Source organism: Rattus norvegicus, chromosome 8 (genome assembly GCF_021556685.1).
Source record: "Rattus norvegicus strain SHRSP/BbbUtx chromosome 8, alternate assembly SHRSP_T2T, whole genome shotgun sequence".
Taxonomy (NCBI): domain Eukaryota; kingdom Metazoa; phylum Chordata; class Mammalia; order Rodentia; family Muridae; genus Rattus; species Rattus norvegicus.
Window position 1 is genome coordinate 129,594,656 of NC_141541.1, and position 27,982 is coordinate 129,622,637.

The 27,982-nt window shown below is 47.3% G+C and overlaps 1 protein-coding gene and 1 long non-coding RNA gene across 11 annotated transcripts in view; one reads left to right on the top strand and one right to left on the bottom strand.

Annotated features, from left to right (window-relative positions):
• The window catches only part of Ano10 (anoctamin 10), a 120,743-nt gene that overhangs the window by 30,395 nt on the left and 62,366 nt on the right, over window positions 1-27,982 (bottom strand). The gene's annotated exons all lie outside the window — the stretch shown is intronic.
• Window positions 9,129-27,941, top strand: LOC134480255 (uncharacterized). Of its 4 annotated transcripts, XR_015628159.1 has the most exons (5): window positions 9,137-9,268; window positions 10,803-11,093; window positions 14,063-14,282; window positions 22,798-23,655; window positions 27,779-27,941. It is a non-coding gene; the product is annotated as an uncharacterized LOC134480255 (long non-coding RNA). The 4 variants fall into 4 exon arrangements; XR_015628160.1 differs by lacking the exon at window positions 22,798-23,655 and having other exon boundaries at window positions 9,129-9,268; window positions 13,985-14,282; XR_015628157.1 differs by lacking the exon at window positions 27,779-27,941 and having other exon boundaries at window positions 13,985-14,282; window positions 22,798-25,243.

Genomic DNA, 27,982 nt, shown 5'->3' on the forward strand with positions numbered 1-27,982 from the left:
GTGAAGTAATTGCTGTGAGGACATGTTCAGAGCCCTAGTACCCCATGGCAATGCATATCCGTGACTCCAACACCTGAGGTGCAGGACAGAGCCTTGGGCTTGCTGGCTAACCCCCAAGTCTAACTGCAACAGTGAGTTCTAGGTCCTGTGAGAGACCCTGCCTCAAAGACCAAGATGAAGAATGAAGGAGAAAGAGTTCTTACGATGATTTCTGACCTCCACGTGCACACACAGGAGGAAGTACCCACAGACACACATGCATACACACAGGAAGATGAATCCACGAACACACAAGCACACACACAGCAGGATGAACTCACAGACACACATGCACACACACAGCAGGATGTACCCACAGACACACATGCACACACAGGAGGATGTACCCACAGACACACATGCACACACAGGAGGATGTACCCACAGACACACATGCACACACACAGAAGGATAACCCACAGACACACATGCACACACACAGGAGGATAATCCACAGACACACATGCACACACAGGAGGATGTACCCACAGACACACATGCACACACACAGGAGGATAACCCACAGACACACATGCACACACACAGGAGGATGAACTCACAAACACACATGCACACACACAGGAGGATGAACTCACAGACACACATGCACACACACAGGAGGATAATCCACAGACACACATGCACACACAGGAGGATGTACCCACAGACACACATGCACACACAGGAGGATAATCCACAGACACACATGCACACACAGGAGGATAATCCACAGACACACATGCACACACACAGGAGGATGTACCCACAGACATACATGCACACACAGGAGGATAACCGACAGACACACATGCACACACAGGAGGATGTACCCACAGACACACATGCACACACAGGAGGATAATCCACAGACACACATGCACACACAGGAGGATAATCCACAGACACACATGGACACACACAGGAGGATAATCCACAGACACACATGCACACACACAGGAGGATAATCCACAGACACACATGCACACACACAGGAGGATAATCCACAGACACACATGCACACACACAGGAGGGTGTACACACAGACACACATGCACACACAGGAGGATGTACCCACAGACACACATGCACACACAGGAGGATAATCCACAGACACACATGCACACACACAGGAGGATAATCCACAGACACACATGCACACACAGGAGGATGTACCCACAGACACACATGCACACACACAGGAGGATGAACTCACAGACACACATGCACACACACAGGAGGATAATCCACAGACACACATGCACACACACAGGAGGATGTACCCACAGACACACATGCACACACACAGGAGGATAACCCACAGACACACATGCACACACAGGAGGATGTACCCACAGACACACATGCACACACAGGAGGATAATCCACAGACACACATGCACACACACAGGAGGATGTACCCACAGACACACATGCACACACACAGGAGGATAACCCACAGACACACATGCACACACACAGGAGGATAATCCACAGACACACATGCACACACACAGGAGGGTGTACACACAGACACACATGCACACACAGGAGGATAATCCACAGACACACATGCACACACAGGAGGATAATCCACAGACACACATGCACACACACAGGAGGATGTACCCACAGACACACATGCACACACACAGGAGGATAACCCACAGACACACATGCACACACAGGAGGATGAACTCACAGACACACATGCACACACAGGAGGATGAACTCACAGACACACATGCACACACACAGGAAGATGAATCCACGAACACACATGCACACACACAGGAGGATAACCCACAGACACACATGCACACACACAGGAGGATAATCCACAGACACACATGTACACACACAGGAGGATGTACCCACAGACACACATGCACACACACAGGAAGATGAATCCACGAACACACATGCACACATACAGGAGGATGTACCCACAGACAGATATGCACACATAGGAGGATACACCCACAGACACACATGCACACACACAGGAGGATACACTCACAGACACACATGCACACACAGAGGATAATCCACAGACACACATGCACACACAGGAGGATGTACCCACAGACACACATGCACACACAGGAGGGTGTACCCACAGACACATGCACAGGAGTGTACCCCAAATACATACAAAAACATATACCACTCCCAACATACACAACCACCACCAATGAAACATCATAGTTTAGTATCATATATAAATGGCAAAACACCCATTGCTTTTCCCTGAAAACCGGGAACAAAGTACCAACCTTCCACTAGAGGCTCCAGTCAGTACAGCCAGCCAACCAGAGGAACGCTCTAGAGATCTACAGATGGAAAATTATGTGCATATGAGGTCTGAGCTTCGCCCCATGGAGGTCACTTACTATTGTTGACAGGCAGAGTCAGGGAATACAGAGTGAAAACAAAAATAAATCTTCCGCTAAGCAGTTAAAATAGAAAACCAATATATACTCATCTATGAGAAGGACTGCTGAGTTTATTACAAATGCTATAGAAAAAACTATAAAGCCAGAGACTCAGCTGGGCAGGTAAAGGAGGCGGCCATGCTGCTATGTTGGCCTGGCCACTTGTGCCAGAGCCCGGGGCTCACTGTGGAAGGAAAGCATCGGCTCCTGAAAGTTGTCCCCTACCGCACATGCATACTCACCCCTTCTTTTCCTCACATGCACAGACACACAACCATAACTAAATAAAATCTATAAAATACTGCTGTGGAGATAAGAGAGCCCTATGGGAAAAGGCACATGATTTTCTTGGAAAGAAACAAAAACAAAAACTAACAAAACCCTCCCCCACAAAAAACAGAACCACACTACGGCTAAAAACTGTAACTTGCAGCCCAGAGCATTCACCACTCTCTTCTGACCTCCACAGACATGTATGCATACAACATACAGACACACACACATGAAATAAATTTTAAAAAACTAAAAGAGAGGAAAAGGATATCTATACAATGTGTCTCACACACAGAAAAATTTGATAAGGGATCAGGGAGTATACAGATGTTTTCAACAGTGACAGAGAGATAGCCGGATAAAACATGCCAACCCCTATCCCAGCTACAAGCGAAGTTAACAGAAAATGGCTGGAAACAGGATTACCAAAACTATGGGGCTGCGAGAGCAAGTCTTTGGGACTGTGGGGTAACCAGAAGTTTCTAAAAGAAGACATAATAAAACAATAACCATGCAGAGTGACAAGTTAAGGCTTATGACAATTAAAACTCATCTTCAAAACAGCATCAAGTCAGTGAGAAGCCCAGCCACAGCCTGGGGGGACAGACCTGCCGTGTACTTTGACACTGGTCACACTAACTGAACAGACAAGAGCTCTAACACCTCGACTATGGAAAGACTGCATGGTGGCAATAATGTTTTAAAACAGTGTTAACAACACATAAAGTGCCAGTGAGAATATAGGAAAACACATGACACCATTTGTCTCCAGACAACGTAAGCTAAAGCTGCATGGAGAACCAGCACACACCCGTACAGGCTGAAAGCCAAAAGCAGCAAAAGGAAGTGGTGAGCAAATAGATATGGGGAAGGTTTGGAGCTCATGACGCTCTTGACTGCCAGTGGAAGTGTCAAATGCTCAAGGCACCGTGGGAAGCAGTCCGGCAAGTGCTTACAGGGCGGACGATGTGTTTACAGGAAGTGTGGCAATGATACTGTGACATACCTACTCAAGTGCTGATGTAAGCACATGGACCGTACAGAGGAGGGTTCTCTGCAGCCGTCTGTGGGACGAGTGAATATGAAAATCATGGTGTGGTCATACAATGTTATAGACTATTTAGAATAGACACACAGTCACACTGATGGATTTCCAAAGCCTCATGATGAATAAAAGAAATTCAGATACAAAGGCTGTAAGATATCAGATATAAAGGCTGTTACTCCATTGGCAAGAATGTATAACAAGTGATTATTCTCCACAGTGACAGCCTGTGTTGAAACTGTCAGGGCCGGGGTATGTGTGACAGGGGACCCCTGGAGAGACAGAGTGCTCCAAATTCACCTGTGTACACAGATATACCCATCAAACCAAGCATTTGAAGTGGATTCTTTTCATTCTATGTGAGTTATCCACCTGATAAAACTAGTGAAGGTCTCAGGAAAACAGAAGGGAACAGTGAAGTTCAACTCTTCTCAGGATAGCTCTCTGAGTCACACGCTGACCAAGAGCTGGGATTACCAGGGTCAGAGGCAGAGAAAACCTAGGGCTTTCCCATCAACGTGACGTCATAGCATTCAAAAGCAAAGCAGAGACACTTCCTGTTTCATCCCAGGGATGGCATTGGTAGCTTGGTTCTTACCTGTGCTCAAGGAAGCTCACATCTCAGCTCTGGTTACACATCCTCCCAGCCCACAAGCTGCCTTTCCTACAGGAGAGGTAAGTACTCTCCTGTTTGGCCGCAGTATGCACTGTTTGTACAACACTGTAGACACTGTGTGCTGCTGTAAAGCAGAGGAGATTGTGCTGGTGACAGGAGGTCTCAACGGTTCAAACAGTGATCTGTCTATTCCACAAGTTTGCTCCATAATCCCACTACTGCTCTGGTCACCATCATGTCCCATGTTAGCCTACGGCCCATCTTTGACCCAGACACTGGCCTGCTGTGGTGAGTACCGAGGAGGTGGTGAGTACCGAGGGGGCAGAGGCTGCATGGAGTTCCTGCACCAACGCTTAGCTTATTTGAACACAGGCAGACAGGAGGAAGAAGATTCTAGAACTTGTACAACTAAAAGCAGCTGGCAATATGTATGCCACAGCCCGACCTCTGTGCTGATGTGAAAGTTCCTCTGCTAAATTGATTAGTCCACCGTGTCCCAACTCATCCCCCACGATGGGCATGGGCATGGGCATGGTGCAGACAAATCCGTGCCACAGCACTTGCTGCAGCCCATCTGCACTGCAGTCTCCACTTTCCCACATTCTGGTTGTCTGAACTCCCCATGGAGTCATCTAATCAGCTGCTCTCAGGACTGTAGGCTTTCTCAAAGCTCTTACAAATTCTCCCGATTCCTCCCACAAATCAGGCTTAGAACCACACAGTCTCAGGTCTGTTCACGGAAATGAGCACCTGAAACCAGTTTTCAATGTTACTTTTCTGTTGCTGTGATATAAACCATTTAAGTGAGGAAGTCTTTATTTTCAACCATGCATTCAGAGGCTTGGCCATCATGGTGGGCCATCATGGCGGGCCATCATGGCGGGCAGCTCATGACGGGCCATCATGGCGGGCAGCTCATGACGGGCCATCATGGCGGGCCATCATGGCGGGCCATCATGGCGGGCTGCTCGAGCCACATCACAGCAAGCTCAGAAGCAGCATGGAACAAGCATCAGGCAGAGGACACACCCCAGAGCCCCACCAGCTACTTCATCCAGCATGGTAGCACTTGTAAAGGTTTCTACAACCTTCTCCAAGTCATATCTGCTGTGGACCAAGCATTCTAAACAGGAGTCTGTGGTATCACTTCATGGTTAATACACAGCACGGTGAAGTACTACTACTCGTCACTGACTACGGTAGCCAAAAGTTCTTGCAGGCATTCACATGTAGGTTGATGTGCTTCTCTCTGTGTGTATACATCTTAACCATAAGCCAGGCTCTTTCCAGATCAGACTAGAAAGCTCCATGAAACCGAGCATGATGGGTAACAGGTGCTGTCTAGAAATGTTCTTCTGCACAGATGAGTCAGTGGGGGGGGGTGCAAATGTGGATAGTTCTCATTCTAAGGGACGTATCTACTGTAAGCACACACTTCAAACTACATTGTAGATCATAGCAGCTTTATTTATGAGTTCCAAAGCTAGAAAGCACCCAAAGAAAGCCTTTCACATAGGTGAAGGGTTAAAGAAACCACACTACATCTTTACTGCCTCAGAGAGAAGGAGAAACGAGTTAATAAAGCACAAAAGCCACAAAGTCTTAACAGCTGCTGATAGACAAGGAGCAAAGGCTAACTGGCTCCAGTGTTCTAGCTACGCTCACTTAAGGGCAGTAACCAGGCGGTGATGTGAGGTGACGTGAGGTGACGTGAGGGACGGTGACATGGAGGATGGTGATGTGGAGGATGGTGACATGAAGGACTGGGACATGAAGGGTGGTGACGTGAGGGACAGTGACGTGAAGGCAATGGAGGCGGGAGGAAGGGCAGCGGGAATGGTGAGCCATAGAAGCCTGCACAAGCCTTCTGGTGCTATTGTCATGGTAGAATGTGGCACATGCGCGAGCGCACACACACACGCACACACACACACACGCACACACACACACACACACACGCACACACACACACACACGCACACACACACACATCTAATGTATAAACTGGACCTTTGCTGACAATGACCTGCAGTGGGTTCATCGGTGTTGAAGCAGACACCACGTATTTAAGATGCGAACAGGGCAACTGTGTGAGTGGAGAACACGTGGTGACTCTACCTTTTCTGTACTTATTTTTGCAAAAATAAGTTTGCTCTTAAAAGTGAAGGTTAATTAACTTAAATTATTCTGTAAGTCAAGATTGGAAATTTTAAGGTTTCATCTCTAAATAGACATACTCTGATTATAAAATAATTTTCATTAAGTGTTTTTAATAGGAAGTACTAATGACTTTGCTTACATACCGCCACTGGGATGACCTGCAAGCAGTCAAAAAAAAAAAAAAAAAAAAGCTTTTTCCCAGTTGGAAACCTATTTACAGAAACATCAACATCAGGTTTAACCACCAGCAAGACTGCATCCAATTAAAAAGGACATTAGGCATAAATACTTTTCTCCCTTACTTTCCCAAGATATCTTGTATTTTGAGACAAGGAGAAAGTTTCAAAAAATTAAAATTCTATGAATAGGAAAGAAAATATTGTTCCAGAATCTCAATTTTTCTACACTTGACCTGAAACCGCATCATTCCCTCACTGCAAGGGACAGGTGCTTTGGGGCTGCTCTGGGGCTGTTTCCTGACTCTCCCATGCCGGTAAAAACACACAAGCCTGCAGCTGGTTACCCTGTTCTGACTGGTAAGGATGTGCGACAGCAGCGGAAGATAAAACTGTACTGAAACTCAGGCCCTGAGGAGGCTTCCGTGACCTGCCCTGGGCCACACCTCCCTGCCAAGAAGCTGTGCGCTCCGCAGGACTCCGCAGTCTCCTCGCATCACGCACCTCTACTTCCCCTTTGGCAGCAGCATCTTTGATTTTTTTGTTTGTTTTTGTTTGTTTGTTTTTTACGTAGAGAGCAAACGTTTTGGGACGAGAACACGGTGACTCCCCTTCCCCCAACCTCGTCCCACCTTCCTGCAGCTGAACAGTCGCCTCTCCCCTTGCACAACCTGGAGGTTTAATATGCCTCTTGTGCTTCATCCATGGTCTTGCTTAGCATTCTCCTGTTACCCTGTCCTTGAGAAAACCACCACCATGCACAAGTAACAGCTAGTGGGGCTTTACTCCAGTCCACTGCATTCTTCAGTCCCCAGGCCATGCACCTCTCCCCAAATCTTCATCCCCCAGACACAGAACAGCTTTTAAGAAAACCAACCCAGACTCTGCAAACATGAACACCCAGGTCATTCCACCCAAGAAGACCAAATCTGACCAGTCACTGGTCAGTATGCAGATGCAGCAGATGCAATGACACAGAGTAGAAAGCGAAAGTGACTGACAGCACCAAGTACTGACGAGAACTTGCTTGGGTTAGCTGAGGGCACACATCGCCAGCATGGGAAGCTCATTTTAGTGTCAAATATTCCCTTCTATCTGACTTGACAATTCCACTCTCACACATTTACCCAAGTGGAGTGAAAACCTATGTTTATAGGATTGAAAATTACGAAGACTGAAAAGAATTGAGGCATACCTCTTCTACAGAACTGTATAACTACAAGAGGAACTACCTGCTATCCACCACCAAAAGACAAGCGATTGATAAACGGTAACGTCAGAAATGCAGATGCATCTTGCTAAGCAAATTAACAGTCAAACTCTCCAGCAGGGCTTGGAGAGTTCAGAGACTGGTCTGCTGTACCACACTGTGTTTTCTTCCTCCACCCTAGAGAGGCATCTGCAGCTAACGAGCTCATGTTATCCACACATGCACAGCCAGCCTGAGGAGTCTAAGGAGGTAGGAGAACCTGCCTGTCTGATGCACAGATTATTACTGAAATAGCTGTGGCCAACAGGGGACACTGGTCCATAAACAAGTGGGCCTCAGCCTATATCAAAGGGAAGCCACAGTCCCAAGTTCAATACCAACCTCACCTCCCTTCCACACAGCAGACTTCAGCTTAGAGATTCAGAAACCTTCTGTCTAGTTCTTGTGTACTTCATCATATTGAATTAAAAACAAAGGCGCTCAAGAGAAAACCCCACAGGAAAACTGCCAGTGGCATAAGGGCCGTGCCACAGCATCCTCTGCCAGCCTCTGGGGCAGTTGTGTCCTGGGGACGGCCTCACCTCTCCTAGACCACTTCGGCAGCTCTGCTCTCAGTATCCATATGGGGCCTCATAGCTCCAGGGACTTGGCTCCCTCTTAGTACCCACACGTGTCACACACATTCACACACATTCACACAAGACACACACATACACACACACGTGTGCGCACATGTGCATACACACACACGTGCATGCTAAAAAATAAATACATAAAAATAAACTTAAAATCTAAAACAAGAATCCAAAACAAGAAGCCACGATGGCCTACATCTCTTCTCTGAGCTGAAAGGAAGATGGAGACATAGCAGCCCAGCCTCACACAGCTCCCCAGTGTGTGGACTCAGTATCCTTGTTACCTCAGATCTGTCTACAAGTCCATACTATGTTATCTTACTTGTATTAAATTTTCTTATTATTTTCTTAACATAGGGAGAGTAAGAATTAAAAATAAGTATTTCCCTATGATATCACTTCATCTATCCACTTAAAATTCATGATTGGCAGAGGTGATCAAACCACAAGACTCAATGACTGGAGGAGCCAGAGCAGCCACAGCCGTTTGTCACGTGAGGCAGAGGCACATCTGCCTTGCAGAGCCGTTTGTCACGTGAGGCACATCTGCCTTGCAGAGCTGTTTTTCAGGAGGGAAACAAAGCCATGCTGCCCACATTTCTAATACTGAGCATTATATAGACTAAGTAGAAGAGATTTACTGTCAAGTGCTTAAAGGAATCTGGGACATTGGGATATACAGGTAAACTCTTTTTTTAAAGCCCACGGAGAGAACAGCTTTCAGTGCTAACCCCTGAAGAGGCCCTAAGGTCACCTCTGAGTTCTTTCTACCAGCTTCTCTCTGCTTCCTGGATGGTGTGCCCAGCAGGCCACAGCCAAGAGTTACATCTCTGCCAGCCAGAACTGTAGCCCACCAAGATGGACACCTCTGGGGCAATTCTAAATCCCCAAAGAAAGATTTGGGATGAAACCCAGGGTGGAGGCCTGGGTGCTGACCACCTGGCAGGGAACACAGTGGACACAAGACACAGTTCCACAGGAGCCATGACCATACCCACCGACATCTGCTGAGGGAGAAAGGGGGGGCCGGTTTCTGAAAAAACGTGGGTAATGGTGAGGCAATCCAATCCACAGGACGCCAGGGTTGGAGACAGAGACTGCTTATTAAATTTGTCTCTTGAGAGATCCCATCTTTGGTCATGTGTAAGAGCAATTTAATTACATCTTCTCTGATAAACTAATAACGACATGCATGCTGCTTCCTGTGTACTAGGCGGACAGTAGTCAGCACGGGACGTGCAGAGTGGGAGTCCAGCAGGACGAGTCACTTTCTCTGTGGCCCAGTGTGATTGCCTGGGTGACTCTACCCAAAGTAAATGAGTCCTGTGCAACCAGCGTTGGCCTTCTCCGTGAGTCGGTGACCGCAGTCATAGTGCTCCAGTGTCTTGGGCAGCTGCTATGGCCCTGTCACTGCTCTTTGTGCAGTGAAGGGAGGGACCCTGCTGCCAGGAACCGATTCCCTGGTGACTGTTCAGCTCCTGTGGCCCAGGGCAATGCATAACACTTGGCCCGCCACAGGCAAGACAGAATAAAAACAGGTTGGGGAGATCACTCAGTAGGTAAGAATGCTTGCTCTGCAAGCATAGAGATCTGAGTTCAAACCCCCAGCACCTATGTAAAACCCAGGCATGGCCATATGCATGTGAGCTGTGACAGGTTTTTCTTGGGCTTGACAGCTTCCCCCTGAGCTCCAGGTTCTGTGAGAAACATGTGGATAAACTACACCACATATGTATAATAAAATAAAACGATTTTTAAAAATTAAAAAAAGACCCAGAACAACTAGTCCAGCATTCCCGCTGCTCACAACATGTTGGAGCCAGAATTCCCCCCATAATTGTAAGGGAGCAGATTGCCAATCGTCAACTGCGCAGTCCTGTTTTGTGTGTTTACACCCACCACAGCGCTGAGGTGTGCACTTCAGGGTGACCGCCAAGGAAGACACAATGAGCCAGAGTTCTCACCCATGATGTGGAGACCAGAGTCTGGCAGAGAGGTCTTCCACAACTCTAGACACAGCACAGTTAGCCCGATGGAAGATGCAGACCAGAGGAAACTGGCTTCCCTTTCTTTGAGCTAGAGGAATATCCTACTACAAAAGTGTCTTCTCTTGGTGACCAAACAAAAGGCTGGCTCACTGGGGTACGGTGTAACAGCAGCCTTCAAACCGAGATTGTAACCCTAACTTAGAGTTGGTACTTTCTCACTGTTAACAGTCTGAACACAAATCAAGATGGAGAACACGGGGAGAGAAGGAAAATCTCACATAAAGCAACAACTGCCTCACTTGAAGGGCAGGTCCTTGGCTGACTGAGAGGAGGAGCCCCTTCACAGTGGCCCAGCTCTTCTTCCAGGTGGTTGGCTGGCTGTAGGCGCCAACACTACCACAAGTTCTTCCTCTCCTGTTTAAAAGTACTTTCCAACCACAAGGATATTGCAGCAAATGAGAAAAGGACAAACCTTTTGAAAGGAAAGGAAAATGGAAGAACAGCCACTCAGCCTGACAGGTAAGAGTTCATTCTCTCTGCAGGTCAGGAAAACCCTAAATGGGGATCTTGCCACGCTGGTCACTGTGGTGCTTCGTAGACCAACGGCTGCTTCCCGCCTTGGCAGCTTGTTCCTTCAGGTTAGGTCTGGCTCAAACCATCTGAGGCATGTGTCATGTGTCTAAGTGTGTGGTGCCTTCAGCAGCAGGGATCTGCCTGAGGTGTGCTAAGTAACACCACATAGTGGTGGTAGCCAACAGATATCTAATTATAGCCCACTCAGTGGGAGGGAAATCAGCCTGGTGCTGGAAACCTAGCATCCTCCTGGACCTAGTGAGGTCAAGGCTCTGTGGACCAGGCTGGCCTTGAACTCAGATATCTGCCTCCTCAGTGCTTGAAAGTGTTTATCTCCACTGCCCAGCTGCTAAACCAACATAATTTCTAAGTGCACACTATGTCTTGTCCTTATAGCCACAGATAAATAAGCACAGCTACCACTTCCAATCCAAGAACAGCAAATGGAGAGAATCCCAGAAAACCACAACTGGACACAGCACAGAGATAACAGATACGGGAGCTCAGCACGACCTCTACATCACAGCTCCTGCCTCTATGGCTCAGGGAACTTCCCAGAATGGGGGGGGGGGGAAGAAAGACTGAAAAAACAGGAACACTGCAAACACTGCTGTGAAACAATGTCTCCTAAAAACAGCTTCATAAACAAACCCAGAACAATGGCAATACTGACCGACATGCTAAGGTGGAAAGGGAACTTTTCACTGGGTCCCATTCTAGACAATGGATGACTCCTGGGAAAAGGAGCATTCACCTTTCCCAGGGATGAGGCTCCTTACTGGTTATCCAATACAAAGTAGTCAGCCATGAAACCAGTTATATACAAATAAAAGTGGTCTTAGCAAGTTATATATTTGTGCACACATCTGTGTGTATAAATTTTATTTACTTACATGCTATTATATTATGCTATTATATGTATGCTCTGTCTCTAGCTATATATAGCTCTGTGTGTGTATGTGTTTGTATGTATTTGTGTGTGTGTGTGTGTGTGTGTGTGTGTGTGTGTGTATGGCTGTGTTTGTGTGTGTGGCTTGCATTTGTGTGTGGTTGTGTGTATGTGTGGCTGTGTGTGTGTATATATGTGTGTGTGACTGTGTTTGTGTCTCTGTGTATGTGTGTGTGTCTGTGTGTGTATGGCTATGAGTGTGTGTGTGTGTGTCTGTGTGTGTATGGCTATGTTTATGTTTGTGTCTTGTGTTTGTGTGTGACTGTGTTTGTGTTTGTGTGTATGTGTGTTAGTTTATAAGGTATAGTGAAATAGGGCCCTGGCTAGAAGGCTTTGTGTAAAATTATCTTGCTGTAGCCATTACACTAAAGCATGTTCTTATTCTCTGGGCCTGCAATGGATTGAGTTAAAGTGAACACGGGCATCTTGATGTTGACTAATTTCCAGTTTTGTTGCACAAGAGCTGGGCTTACACACAATGACTCAGAGACTATGAACCTGCAAAGTAGATTTCCATTGTGAATCAAGCATTAACAATCTGGTAATTGCTGTACAGGGCTTAAGTAGTGCAAAATCCTCCACTCATGTATTTTCACAAGGCGTGAAGTATGGCAGCCTCATTCTGCCTGTGAGCTGGAGGCCTGGAGGACTGGCCAACCACTGACTGCATGTGTACAACAGGCTTCCTTACAAGGAAGCCGCTCGCTGCAAAAGGCCAACCTACCCCTCCACACCCAACTGATGACAGGAAGGCATACAGTGAAGGGTGGCTTCCCCGAGAGGGAGTGCATCTGTGCAAGCCAGCAGGAGAGACCTGCTCCTACACGTCCCAGGAAGGAGGAGGGGAGGGAGAGGGAAGGGAGGGAGAGAGAGGGAGAGGGAGGGGGCGGGAGAGGGAGGGGGAGGGGAAAGAGAGGAAGGAGGAGGGAGGGAGAGGGAGGGGGAGGGGGAGGGAGGGGGAGGGGAAGGACAGCTCCTGCGGGTGCACAGGGAGGTTAGGTGGGGAACAGACACCATGCTTGCAGGGTTCCAAGCCCATGATGGGGCACAGAGGCAGCCAGCTATTCCCGTTTCTGCACTTTCCAGCCTGGCTGTCTGCACTATATGACATTAGTGTATTAGTGAACATGGGACAAGTAGTGTCTGCTAATGCCATTCCTGACTTTTTTGGTTCTTTTTTTTTTTTTTTTCGGAGCTGGGGACCGAACCCAGGGCCTTGCGCTTCCTAGGCAAGCACCACTGAGCTAAATCCCCAGCCCCCATTCCTGACTTTCAATCCTTGCTCTCACCCGTCTCCAGGGAGAGGGAGGGAAGCAGTCAACACACAGATCAGGCTATTTGGAAACACGGCGGTTTTCTATCTTGTACTCATTCCTATGTAGTATTTAATCCTTGCTACATGTATGTAAGACATGTGCATGTAGCTCATACCCCTGTACATACAGAGCAACACATGTACACATAGTGGGGTGCTCATTCACCATCAAACTATGCAACAGCCTGGGTGTTGGGGAAAAACTCCCAGACGTGACCTCTGTCAGGTGGTGGTGAGTGTAGAGTTAGAGGCTGACCTGGCAGCTGACCTGAGCAGGAGCCACCTGACCTTCTCCTCGGACTCAGACCTCCCCTAGACGCCCATGGTCTGAGAAGAGCTAGCCCAGCTTGACGTTGCTCTTCATGTGCTGTGTCTTCATATTTCCAACTATGCTACGTGGTGTGAGTGACAGAAAGAGCAGAGAGAGCTCCGCTAGCATCAGCAAGCACTTACCAGGGAACTACTATGCACAGCCACAGGCATTATGATCCAGAAGCCAGAACAACAGTGCTCCAGTGCTCCCTCTAGTGGTGTAAGCCACACCAACATGTACTCCTACCCATCTTCCCTCAGGCGGACTGCCCGGTGTGTTAAAAGGGACTTGCTCTGACTTTGGGTGTTGGTCTGGTTGTTTTCTCCTGGGAAATCAAGCACTGCAGATGCCGCTTCTCTGACACCCATCCCCAGAGCCGAGGAGGAGCGATGGGCAGAGACCTCAGAGTCGACACACCTGCTTCCTTTAAGAACCACGGAAATCTCACCCCGCAAGGACAAAATACAGGGTTGGGGACAGACCAAGGCCAGCTGCTGACCCAGGTGTCTGGAGGAGAAGACAACTGAAGGCAAAGAAAAAGTGAGCCTCAAACCCAAGGTAAGAAATTAACTTCCTCCCCTGTGTGAAACTGCATTCAGAGAACAACAGTAATTAGGTTCAAGCAGTTTTAGTCAAGCTCAGCCTGGGATCCTGGGATTCAGCCAGGACTGCTCTCTCTGCCAGTGAGGAGCCATTACGACCCTACAGCATCACTCACCCATTCTGTCAAAACTGCGTCTGCTCAAATGATCCTGTGGCTCACTTGTCCGTGCTACAAACCTGAAGGAGGCTGCTGTTCACACTGCAGCTGGAGCCTGCTACAGAAGGCTATGGTCAAGCACTGGGGATTGACGGGTGAACAAAATCAATATAAACATAAGATGGCCAGGGCAGCAAGCAGCACCAAGGAGAAGGGTGGATCAGTGCCACTAAAACTGCAAACAGTGGTGACAGACAGGCAGTGTGACAGGTCCCAAACTGACCTCAGCTGTGGCTGTGGTGAAAGAGTATTTTACCTGTCATTCACAGAGGCTTGTTTTAAACCAGCTTACTTCTCTCCGTTTATAAGGAGACAGAAAATCATTGTCAAATCGATGTCTTTAAAATGCGAACTAAGGTGCACCACTTGCTGTGCAAGCACAGGGACCAGAGTTCAAATCCCCAGAACCCACATGAAATCCATGAGCTGCTCTGAGCATCCACAACCCCAGGACTGAGAAGTGGGGCAGGCAGATCCTGGAAGCTGGTTAGGCAGCTGCTCTCTCTCAAGAAGGCAGGAAATGACTGAGGGCCACAGAACCTCTATCCTCCCCACATGTAGGATCAACTGAGTGGTCACACACACATGTGCATGCACAAACATACAAAAACACAGACTAATCTTAAAGCTCTAACATAGGAATAGTAAAAGTATTTCTTCATATATTTGTGTAGATGTATATATGCATGCTTGCATGTATAGATACATGTTTATGTGCAGGTGCCTCTGTGTGTGTGTGTGTGTGTGTGTATGTGTATGTGTGTGTGTGTGTGCATGCAGAGGCCTAAAGTGGGTATCAGATGTCGTTCTTACTCTGTAGCTTATGCACTGAGGCAGAGTCTCCCACTAAACCGATTTTGGGGTTGGTGGCATGCATGGTATCAGTTGGCATTCTCCTTCATGAGGACGATACACTGCCTTTCTCCATGTGCTCTTTCCAGTGAGTCCCCCTTCAGATCACAAAGCTGACACACTCACTCTGTAACAGTTATCCCAGGGATGACAACACACTTACAAGACAGGAAACCAGGCGGCCTCGGCCACTGTGTTTTGCTTGAGTCTTGCATGGTGCTACAGTTTGCAAGCTGTTGACATGCAATAAAATGGTCCTGAGAGCCGAGGTTGGACTTTAGAGATTACTTATGTTACTATTTTTATTATGTGTACATGTGTGTCTGTGTGGGTGTGTGCATATGAGCACAGGTGCCCTCAGAATCCAGAGCCACCAGATGTGGGTGTTACAAACCCACTTGGAGCCTCTGCAAGAACATTAAACCACTTCTCCATCCCAAGGTTGGACTTTCCTCTTCTTCCTCTAGGGCTATGACATATGAGTGCTCAGAACAGACCAGAGTCTTGTGGAACACATGAACATCACATTCAGTATATAGCAGACACTCCTTCCTTCTCAGAATATCGACAAGTGTTAAGAGATTTACTCTGTCAGTAATTAAGGAAAAACATGAAAAACAGACTTTTCAATTTTTGGTAATGAATGTATTTGAGGCCCAGTGCTCACTAAAGCTGTCAGTGAGCAGCTTAATACATGTGATGCCCTATAACCTTCAACTTTCAGAACTGGCCCAGCATGATGCCAGCATTATCCAGACCTTGCCTGACTTAGACAATGGGTCATATCACCTCAGCAATAACCATTCTTCCTTCCTCCACAGTCTTCTGTGCTACCAGAGCAACTCCATTTACAAAATAAGCCAGATAGACACATGTGCGTGCACGTGCGTGCGCGCGCGCGCGCGCACACACACACACACACACACGCACCACACACACACCACACACCACACACACACACCACACACACACATACACACCACACACCACACACACACACCACACACACACACCACACACCACACACACACCACACACACCACACACACACCACACACACACACCACACACCACACACACACACATACACACCACACACCACACACACACACCACACACACACCACACCACACACCACACACCACACACATAAACCACACACACACACCACACACACATACACACCACACACTACACACACACCACACACCACACACACACACCACACACCACACACACACCACACACCACACACACACCACACACATACACACCACACACACACACACCACACCACACACCACACACACACACACCACACACACACACACCACACACACCACACCACACACCACACACACACACACCACACACACCACACACCACACCACACACCACACATACACACCACACACACACACACACACACACACACACACACACACACACACACGTACTCCCAGATCAAAGTCATAACCTGAAAACACACAATCTGAGCTCCTACTGTGAATGCCTCTGGAACCTTCTCCCTCACCTCTCCTCTCAAAATGCATAGCTTTCCAGCAGCACATACCAGGCCTGGCCTGCTCAGGGCTGGAGACCTGCCTCTTCCTGGGATACTCAGTGCTCATCTTGGGATGCTCATCTCTGGGAAGCCTTCTCATCTTGCTATCCCGTTACAGTTCCCATCTCAATCGCTCACTTGATTTCTTTCCCTCATGCGTGTAACTGATTTATGCATTTCTGTGCAGTTTACTGTGATGCGTTCCTCCCAGGAGCATGTGCACCATGGGTGCACAAGTACTTCTTCTCACTATCAGATCACCACTGCTGGGAGAGTCTGGCACCACACAGATGTTGGGACAGCAAATGCTTACCAAGTGAGCTGAGTGAGCTCTAATTCCCACTTATGGAGGATTCCATGGGCCACTTCAGTTTCAGGAGAGAACAGTGTGCTTCAGGATACGAGTAGACTTGTTGTCATTTCCTTCTCACCTCTGAGGTGGATGTGAGATGCATGTGTGCAGCAGGAAATCCAGGATGGCCTTCTCCTCCACACAGAGGAAAGGACATGTGGAAATTTTTCTATAATGCTCTTGAAGGAAGGCAGGCTGGGACTTACTCCACTTGGGGGCAGAGCTCTGAGATGCCTGGTCTCCTCCCTCTCCCATGGCCTAGCAGCTGTTGCCCACAACCCAGCTTCTGTTGCTGGGGCCAGGACACTTCACTGCTAAGGCTGACTGCACTGTCACAGAGGGACAGAGCAAGGAAGGGGCACCCTCTCACGGCATGGGAGCTCAGGAGGGACTGAGACAGGACATTGAGCGAAGACAGACTTGAGACACTGACAGATCAGGACAGGCCTGTTGGAACCAGAGAACAGCATCAAGGAAATCCTGTATGGTCTCTAGGAAACATATTGCCACTGTGACAAAATATAATCCCACCCACATGTGGTTCTGGAGATGGAGACTCAAGTTGCTACACAAACACTAATGGGAGAAAACATTACCAAACCACTCTGGAGTCATGTGGAGAAGCGGAGCACAGGCTATTCATGTTTGTAAAAGGAAGGGAAGGCAGAGCACTTACTGAAGATCCTGGAAATTAATTGTAATTTGAATAATCATTAGTATTTTTCACAACCAAGAAACCATCCATATTTCTGAAGAGTGAGTAAGAGGGGGAGAAAGGAAACAAGTATACAAAACCAAACCACAACAAACTAACAAACAACTACAACTACAATGGAACGACGGTGCTTCAATTTTATTAAAGTTAATTCTCCTGGTGTTTCAAAAACAGTCAAACATGAACAACTTCTGCAGCTTGTCTCTACATCTGACAGACTACCCATCCTGCAAAGAACTGCTACACAGAGAGCAGAAGCTCTTCAAACACAGGGCTAAGGGAATGCAGTTAGAAAAGGAGGAAAGATAGACATTCTAATGAAGAGCTTTCTAACGGCCAACACCTGAAAGACGCCAACCTCTCTGCCACCAGCGAGTTAGGACCACAGTGGAGGGACTGGCTGGCATGTAGACCTGACAACACCCCCATGCGCAGTCCCTGCCTAGCACTGACAGTGCCCTGGAAAACTGCTCCGTGACAGCTTCCCATAGACCAAGCACATGGTAGCACTACTCTTGGTCATGCTCACAAGAGAAATGAAAATATAGATTTACATGCAAACCTGTACAAAAATGCTCACGGCAGCTTTACCTGGAATAGCCGGGGGCTCAAAGCAGCCCCCATCCTGCAGTGGGTAAATGTTTAAATTTAGCAGTGAATTAGTGTAGTAACCTACAAGCCTCTCTAGGGGGCAGTGCTGCATGGATGACGCTCACCCTGAGGGTTTCATTTGCACAGCAGTTTTTAAAAGACAAAATATTTGGAGATGGAGACCAGACAGGCAATCAGAAAGCCTTGATTCTGGGAACCACACCTGGGTCCCATGCTTTGGGTAGGATCTGAGATGTGCCCCTGAGGCTCCTATGTGAAAGGTTTGGTCCCTGTTACTGTCCAAATGTGGGATGTCCCCTACAGGCTCATGTGCTGTTTGGGAAGGCTGGGAAGGCTTTGAAGGTCCCTTGAGATAGGTCTTGGGGCAGGGTTGCTTCCTGATCCACCAAGACGTGAGGGACCCACCAGCTCCATATGTGTCCACTGCCTGGTATGGTTGGCTCAGTGCTATCCCAACTGCCATGATTCACTGTATGCCTTAAACCATGAATCAAAATCAACCCTTCCACTACAAGTCACTTACTGGGATAGGAAATGTAACTGTTAGGCAGCAGAGCTGGGGCCCTGGAGAGGGAACAATCACGAGGGTCAGCTTTGGTTTAGTTTGCAACCAAATGGATGATTGGTTGGCAGGATCTGTGGCAATGGAACTGTGTTCTATCTCCACTGTAGCTATGGGCATGTAGACCCACACATGCAATGATACTGCAGAGAACAATACACACAAATGCACAACACACAGACTCATACCCATGGGCACACGCGCGCGCGCACACACACACACACACACACACACACACACACACACACACACACACAGTACAAGATCAGTGGGTTCTATGACTATTTGACACTCCACAGTTCTATAAAATTCCCATTAGAGGAAACTGGATAAGCAGTCCATGAAATCTTGCACATATAATTACAATCATGTGAGAGTCTATAATTATTATAATAAAGGAACTCAACTTAAACTATGAAGCTGCTGCACTGACTTGGATGGAAGAGATACCCTTCCCCAGTACTTGATGTGCTGCTGGAAACAAGCAGGAGGGAGTAAAGTTAAAAAACCAAACCAAACCAACTGTACGTGGTTCCGTGACGCTTAATTAAAACCCATCAGATTTACGTTTAAAAAAGTCCCGCCAACAATAGTTCTCTTGCTAAGGTGGCGTTGGCCAGCTTGTTTATCCTGCATGGCAGCTAGACAGACAGACATATAGGACAGTTATCCTTCTCACGGCAGCGGCAATTATATTCAGGATCAGCACAACCAACCTCAAGGCGAAACCAAGGTCCGCCCCCGGAGCTCAGTTGGAAGACTCATGAGCAGAGTGCTACTTGATTACTGTGATGTTAGTGAATTTGTATAAGCCACATGCAAAGCTTCATGGACTCTCGACTGAGTTCATTTTTGGGAATTACTGCTTTGAGTCATGTGAGAGAGACAGTTAACACAGAGTTAGTCCAATACAGTAACGGAGTGCAACACACACAAAGTGGCAGGGGCCACTCTGCCCCCAGTGCAAGCCACTCGCACATCCTGCTGTGTACAGAGAAAAACACACAGAGATCATACATCAGTGTGCATTCACTGACTCGACGATGTGAAACTTCACCCAGGGTCTTTAAGGGAGTCCTGCTTCTAGGAGACACCTCCTGCTCAGCTACACAGTGGAGTTTTAGCAGATCGCCCTGCAGAACTAAGGATGGCATCCGACACCCACATCTGAAAATCACCTTTACTTTATAAGGCCAAATACCTATCTCCTCCAGTATATACCTTGTGCCTGCTCTTGTCTTATTCTCCCATCCAAGTATGAACCAGGTTGGACCCTGCTTAGCTTCCAAGTTCAGACAAGGCTGGGTGTGCTCTGGGTGGTGTGGCCATAGACACATCTGATTCTCTGCTCTCTTTGCAGCTGACTTGGCTGCAGCCTGTCTGTGCATCTTCCACATGACCCTGAACCACTGTGAGGCCAACCATGAGCACAGTGCGTCTCCCATTCTGAGAAGCCATCAGCAGTGTGCGTGTGTGTGTGTGCACGTGTGTGTGTGTGCGCGCGTGCGCGCGTGTAGGGGCTGCTAACACATGTGCACTTCATCATAATTTGGGGGAAGACAGGTGAAATGGGAAAGGCCATGTTTGGATTAGATCTTGAAGGGTAGGGAAGGGGGTCCTTGAGGAAGTCCTCTGATAAGCAAAATTAGGTGGGAGCAAATTTCCAGCCACAGGAAATATAACCAAAGACACCTAGACAGGAGATGAAAAGCGTGGTGGTGCCCATGCAAGGGAGGTCTTCATGCTGCAAGGTCTTCGTGTTGCAAGGTCTGCATGCTACAAGGAAGCCAGGAAGCAAGGGGCAGATGTAAGGCAAAGGCATCTCAAAGGAAGGGCCCACGAGAAGTTCACCCGGAAGCAGTAGTGGCAGGCTGGACAGAAACAATCGCCAAAGAGATGGGAAAACTTCAAGCTTGTGTGTGGTTTCAAAGTGCATAGCAGTAAAACCTACATCCAGGCAGGCCCAGGAAAGCACTGCCCACCCCTCCTCTGAGGTGGTGGAGTCTGGGAAGGGACAGCAGGCCAGAGCCCACGGTCACACCTGTGCACAGCTACCTGCTATAATCACACTGTGTTTATGGCCAGGCCTCCGAAGGAATCAACTACCTAGTGTCCAATCCAGCTTTAAAAACTGTTTTCTTCTAAAGATCAAACATTTTATACGGAACGATTCTGCTCAATGTTAAGGTCACATGAGTGTGATCCATACTCAAGTGTGATCAATACTCAAGTGTGAGGCTCAGAGCAGCTTCCTGCCTCAACACCAGTTCACGGTGACTGCAGCGTTGCTCAGATGATGCAGTGAAGGACACATTTACAAACGTTCAGTCCCGTGGGCCTGTAGAGCTACAGGCTGAATAGGCCGCCCACCTCTCTGGGTCTTCGTTGAATCCCCAGCTCCCAGGGTAACTGTGTATGAAGACAGGGCCAGACAGTAACTAAGGTGACATATACTCACAACAGTGTGTTCCTGACTCAGGATCCACATCCTAGTGAACGGGCATCATGACGACCGGACACTGGATTGGAACTGAGACCTGCTGTGCCCGCACATTCATCCTGGACTTCCAGTCCTGGCATGGCAGGGATGACTTCCTGTCGGGTGAGACCCTGGGCAGCAGTGTACCACGCACTGCACCAGCGGACTGGCCAATAAGAGGAGCCCACAGGCCAGTGTGTTCATAGCGCAGCAGCATCAGACTTTAAAAGTTTCAAAATGCTCATCTCAAAGCACTGAAAACAAACACTTGCTGTGCTTTTGAACCAATCTGCAGACTGCACCTGCAGCAAAGATGGCAGGCAGTCCACGGGTGTCTTAGAAAGAAGCACTATTCAGTATTGAATAGAACTCTAAATCAAGATATTAATTTCAAACACAAGAAAGCAGATGTGTGCTGTGGGGTCAGGGCAACAGTCAGGGTCTACTCTTATCTCATCATTTAAGAATCCTTCGAGATGACAGAGTGCAGGTTTTACAGAATTAACAGCCTTGTTTATGGTGTGTGTAGCTCTGTTTCCCTTCAGCCCCTCCACCAGGCTTAGTAATGACAGTCATGGGGCTCATGACAATTGGATTACAAATTCACAACTGGACAATTACTTCTCCATAAAACAGATTCCCTTAGGGCAGTAGGTCTCAACTTACTAATGCAGCAACCCTTTAATACAGTTCCTCATTTTGTGGTGACCCCAACCATAAAATTATTTTGTTACTACTTTATTACTATAAGTTTGCTACTGTTATGAGTTGTAATATAAACAATATGAATGTGACAGATACACTCACATGCAGGGGTTGCGACCCACAGGTTGAGGACCACTGCCTTAGCTGCAGATATGGTCAGACAAGCAAAGCCATTTTGGTCATCCTGGTGTGAGGGAGGATCTGTAACTCCAGAACAAACAGCAAGAAACCAGGTGGCTCCTCTAAAACTGGAGTTACGGTGGTTCTCAGCCTCCGTATGGGTGCTAGGAATTGAACTCAGGTCCTCTGGAAAAGTGGCCAAGGCCTTAAAACACTGAGCCGTCTCTCCAGCTCTGGAACTGTGTTCTTCGTTTCATCATGGTGTGTTGACAGATGCCGCAGGGAACCATGGCTCCCTTTGCGAAGCCGTTCCCAGAGTCTGTAAGCTCCTGACATGTCGTCTCATTTACAGAAGAGCACGCAAGCCGACTGCATTCGAGGGCCACTGCTGTGCGCTGTGTGCTCTGCCCTGTGTCCTTGACTGATCACCGCAGCCAGCCTTCTAGAACCCGTTCAAGCTTGAGTTGCCATCCTTTCCCCATTCCTGACCTCGGGCAGTGTCCAGCTTCACACGCTGAGTGTGACTTTGCTGTTTTTGATAGAAAGCCCCTCTGTATAGATTCTAAGTGGCCTTGCTGTGGTGGAGGGTCAGGAGCAGTGAAAGCCGAGGCCGTCTCCCAGCCACTCCAGTCTGCTATCAAGATCAACAAAGGAGACTCTCGCAGAGCTTGGCCGGTTCAGGCCACAGCTTTTCTAGGAACCATTTCTTCCAGATCGAGGTCTCCTGGCTGTGCATGGTGTCAGCATGATCTCCCCACCAGAGCAATCTATCCTGTTTGTTTAAGACAGAACTGAGAGAGACAGGCAGTGTACACACTTACACACCCACCCAGAGACTATTAAACTGTCAGGAGAGTCTGTGCAGAGGACTGACGGTAGTGAGTCCCAACAGAGGTTCTGCAGTCAGATGACGGGCGTCTGGACAGTAAAGTCATCTCTCCCATTTGAGATCCATGTTCACAATTAGTGGCACACTAATGTGTTCGGTCACCAAATCTTTAAGTCTCTCCATATTTTCTTAGTCTCCCTCATTAACCATCACTTGACAGCTTCTTCACTAGACTTGAAGGCACAGTGTGTGCGATTATTTTGGGAAACAATCCCTCTGTGGAGCACTGCCACCCGCTGTCAACGCTGAAGAACACTCAGCACAGAGCAGAGCAAGATAATGCGCTAACCAGCCAGAGGAGAATCTAGTCGGAGCATCCTGGTGAGAAATGATTCCAATAAGGGCTACCTGGAAAACCACAGGAAGGACACTGTGTCCTACAGTGCCACAAAACTTAAAAGAACCCAAAGAAAGTCAGAGCTTGGGACACAAGTTACTGTTGTGTGGTGGTGACAAAGCAAAGACACACAGAGGCTTTGGGAAAATGTCTGTCAGATAAATGTGGCCACTTCCTAGAACTTCATCAAGCTCAATACCTACCACATATGTAAGCATGTATATATGCATGCATGTATGTATGCATGTATGAATGTATATATGTATGTATGTATGCATGCATGTATGTGTATGTATGTATACATGGATGCATGTCACGTATATAGTATCTATCTACTACCTACCTATCTATATATGCTGCACTTCAGTTTAAAACAATTTGAGTGTTTGTTTAGATTACCCCATAGACATTATGAAATAAGGCAACTGCATTCTTTTCTGGGCCTCCTTTAAGTAGTGATAGAGATCTTTATGTTATTTCAGGGTCTAAAACAAATTCCGATGTTTTAATTCAACAATATGAATAATATATTTCTATGAGAAACATATACAAATGCATGCATCCCATACAGTGAACACAATCACCAACCCAAGCACAATGCACACAAGTATGCACACATGCATGTACGCACAAACACTCAATGCTGTTCTTCAATGGCTTGGAGCACATGGATATAGGATTTAAATCTCGGACTTATGGACAAGTTTTGTGGGAAGGCTTTAATTTCAGAATCCCTTTCTCCATTCAGATTATTGCACCGTGTCTGGCATGTGCACTGTGTGTGAGATATCAAGAGTTACTATGACATTAACCAGAACAGATTTTGAGGAGACCTAATTATAAAACAGAGTAAGAGTAATTCATATAATATATAAAATAACATAAACTAAACAGAAAATGAAGCACTTTTCTTAGTTCACTAGTGAATATATTATGTTGAAATCAAAATTGTCCAAAACCACCCAAATAAATGCATTTTTCTGGACACGAACTCTGGATTGCAGTGGGATAATGGAGCCAACTACACGACTCCTTGTGCAGCCTCTAAACACAAAATCTCAGAAACCAAAAACCAGACCCACAGTGGAGAGCTGATGAGATGGCCCTGACCTCTGCCCTGCACACAATTAAGAGTCACATGGTGGCCTTGAACCTTGGCACCACGGAGATTGGCAATAAATGCCCAAATCCAGCAGTAACAGCCCTGGGCCTACATTTAAATGGGAGCTCAAATCTGACATCAACAGTTGTAGGAGTAACAGTGCCCCAGTGAATCATTCCCAGTGAGCCACTAGGAAGGCCTGGGACACAGCCTCCCGGAGACTAAGTGCTTGGAGCCACGTAGAATGGAGACCTGTATATGCAGTGTGGCTGACTACCAGCTCTGGGAGAAAAGACACACACACACACACACACACACACACACAGAGCAATATAGGCATTATAACTTCTGATTATACCTACCATATTCCAATATTTTGAAGGAAAAACCAGATGACAGGTTCCTGAGAACCAGCATCTTAGCAAACTAAATCCCTACATTGAACACACTGTTTTTTTTTTTTTTTTTTTGGATCTGGGGACCGAACCCAGGGCCTTGCGCTTCCTAGGCAAGCGCTTTACCACTGAGCTAAATCCCCAACCCCTGAACACACTGTTTTAACTCACTTTTTTTTCTCCTTTGAGGCAGAAACTCACTATGCAGCCCAGGATGACCTGGAGCTATCTAGACCAAACTATCCTTGATCTCACAATCCTCAGCCCCAGCCTCCTGTCTCCTGGGCTCAGTAGTAGTGTGCAAGCCTTGGTTCTTTATTTTATTCTAAGACTATGGCAAGACCCATGTCACCTTAATGTTAGTTTATAGGTTAGCATAGCCTAAAATGTTGTTTAATGAGAACGAAGGTGAGACAGAGCTCCCATGGTTCAGATACATTTATCTTTTGATGTGCATGCTCAAGGCTTCTTCTTACATTAATATTTTAAAATAAGAAACGAAAGTTACTGTATGATATTTCTGCTTTCTAATTTGTATAAATATATATAGCAGGTCTCAAAAATAAAAATATAACGTGTGATCTCACAATTCTGTCGTTTCCATGGTAATTAAAACATAATGAAGGAGTCGACAGCTGTCCAAGTCTGGTGATGTTCACCCAGTAAACAGAAATGTTCCCAAGAGTCTCCAAAGATGTGGCCCTGTCCATATCCTGTCAATTCATCTGCCAGCCTGGAGACACTGAGCCTTGGCAACGAGGACAGGAATGGCATCACAATCAGGCAAGGTCAGAGTGTCAGAGCTGTGCCCAGGTTCAGCACAGATCAGCAGATGCCAGAGGGAAAGTGTCTACATTTGCCCTTGCTCTAATGCCAGCATTGAAGCCTCAAATCTACCAAGGAGCTAGAAAACTCAGGAACCATCACTGCCCTACCGTCCTCACCAAGTACAGCACTGATCTTCCACTCAGTATGAGAAGACAGGTGAGATGCACCAGGAGACAGAGTAGGTGGATCGCTGAGCCAGTAGGAAAGCAGGGCACAGAGGAGCTCCTGTGAGCTCATCTTGTCTCTTGGTGACACATGCTCCACATGCTACACACTGGGTCCTGCGTGCCTCCATTCAACTGGATATGCACTCTACACTCTACCAGTATGGCCTGTGGCAAGGTCAGGGCCAAACTCAAGGAGGCTCAACACGCCTTTGCTCATTCCCAGATCAAGTCGTCATCCAAATGCCTGAGAAGAACAGAGCAAGATGGAGGGCCATGGAGGGGCTGTCACGTTGCAGCTGGCTGATTCATCTAAGAAATGAATATCTCAGTTATCAAAGGAAATAAAGGGAGCTTGGGCAAGGAGGGAGGAAAGTCCAGGAGTGAAGGGAGTGTGGGTAGGGCTAAAAGCTGGAAAGACAAGACAGGCAGATCAAAGAATCCTCACCAGGAACTACTTTAGAGGAGTCTGTCTGAGGGTCAGAGTGCAGATCCACTGAATATTCACTTAATCTTGAAGCTTATCTTTAAAAAGTTTCAAAAGCTCCTTAATGCAACACCTTTGCTGAGTTGCACTGAGAAAAACAAAACAAAACAAGACAAAACCCAACATGATTCTCTGTCCTAAGCTGCTGGTCTTAGGACAGGTCTAAAGAGTCTGCTCTTAATTTTAAACCTAATGAATCCACAAGTAGACTGATTCCTTGCTTTGGCCTCAGCTCAATTCTGTGCAAAGTAGAATGTCTGCTGTCCATAGGAAAGCAAGGCAGATGTCTGCTATCCATGGAAAGCAAGGGCAGATGTCTGCTGTCCATAGGAAAGCAAGGGTAGATGTCTGCTGTCCATAGGAAAGCAAGGGTAGATGTCTGCTGTCCATAGGAAAGCAAGGGCAGATGTCTGCTGTCCATAGGAAAGCAAGGGTAGATGTCTGCTGTCCATAGGAAAGCAAGGGTAGATGTCTGCTGTCCATAGGAAAGCAAGGGCAGATGTCTGCTGTCCATAGGAAAGCAAGGGTAGATGTCTGCTGTCCATAGGAAAGCAAGGGCAGATGTCTGCTGTCCATAGGAAAGCAAGGGCAGATGTCTGCTGTCCATAGGAAAGCAAGGGTAGATGTCTGCTGTCCATAGGAAAGCAAGGGCAGATGTCTGCTGTCCATAGGAAAGCAAGGGTAGATGTCTGCTGTACATAGGAAAGCAAGGGTAGATGTCTGCTGTCCATAGGAAAGCAAGGGCAGATGTCTGCTGTCCATAGGAAAGCAAGGCAGATGGCTGTTGTTATCCACAAGCAATTTTCAGGTTTTGCTCTTGTAAACCTGCTGGTGCCACTGGTCCAGACTGGAGACAGCACGTATGCTAATCACCTTCCTCAGCCTGTCAATCATTCATGGTACAAGAATTTCTTAGAAAAGGTCAAACCTGCTTTGTGTAACACCATAGGCTGCACATTCTAAAGCTTAATAGTATCAGGTCAGCTGATATATGCATTCCCTTACATAAAGCATCCCTAGAATTGCCAGTAAAGTTCTCGCCTGTACCAGACAACTAACTGTAAAGCAGATGCATGGCAGCCTGCTCTCCAATCATTGACTAACTGTGCTTGCTGTATGCATTCCCCACAGAAGCACTGACAGGAGCCAGGCACACAGGCCGTGCAGCAGGGACTCCGTGGCTGGCACACTAGAGTGGAAGACCTTGAACCTCCTAAATTCTGAATCATGTGACTACATTACTATTCAAAGATGACACACATGGATTAAAGGAAAGCACACTCCTGTCTGGAAATGCCTCTCTGGTTTCAATATGCTTTTGACTAAAATCAAAAT